The sequence below is a fragment of the Carlito syrichta genome, unplaced genomic scaffold (genome assembly GCF_000164805.1).
Source record: "Carlito syrichta isolate Samal-C Ts95f unplaced genomic scaffold, Tarsius_syrichta-2.0.1 Scaffold254036, whole genome shotgun sequence".
NCBI classification, from domain to species: domain Eukaryota; kingdom Metazoa; phylum Chordata; class Mammalia; order Primates; family Tarsiidae; genus Carlito; species Carlito syrichta.
The window spans coordinates 300,917-301,637 of NW_007198132.1; the positions used below are offsets into that span (position 1 = coordinate 300,917).

General features: G+C 61.0%; 1 protein-coding gene across 1 annotated transcript in view; it reads right to left on the minus strand.

The window, feature by feature from the left end:
• MCU (mitochondrial calcium uniporter) overlaps positions 1-721 on the minus strand; it is a 212,173-nt gene that overhangs the window by 211,045 nt on the left and 407 nt on the right. The gene's annotated exons all lie outside the window — the stretch shown is intronic.

Below are 721 nucleotides of genomic sequence, written 5' to 3' on the forward strand. Positions count from 1 at the left end.
TCTCTCTCTCTCCACACACACACACACACACACACACACACACACACACACCCCACACTCGCACTCACACACGGGAGTTCAAACAGAAAACCTCTTTCTCTGCCAGCCGACGAAACCCAGCAACAACTGGTTAATGCAGCCACTAAATCCCTGCCTCTGTGAACAACTTGTCATATTCGCTTCTGCTGTGCCTGCTGCCCACCCTTCCTTCTTGAGCAAGCTCATAAACCCGCCCTCGAAGGGACCACCGACAGGACCTTTCAAGACCCGAGAGGCTGGAGCTTGCCTCCTGAAGCAATGCAGCATCCGTCTCGAGGGAGCTGGCTCCCCGTGCACACACGCGCAGGAAGTCACAGAGGGGGATAAAGTTTGATTTTCCTTCGTGCCCGTTCCCGAAAGGCCGACAGAGGAGGAGGGAGCGGCCCCGCCTGGGGTCTCGGGCTGCTCTCCGGGGACAGTCCCCAGCAGCATGGCACTGCCACTCTCCTCACACATACACCAGGCAGCCGCGGCAACTCAGGACGCCCCAACCCGCCCGGAGGCGGAGGCAAAGGGGACAACTTGCACGGGGCTCAGTTCCGGAGCATGGGGGCAGAGCAGTTAAGAAAGAAGGAGGGAGGGACTGAGACTGGGGGCGGGTCAGGGAGAGGTTCAAGTCCCGTCCCTTCCCCGCCCTGGTGTCCCCGGTCCTGCGGGAACATCCCCGCCGTCGCCCCTCCTC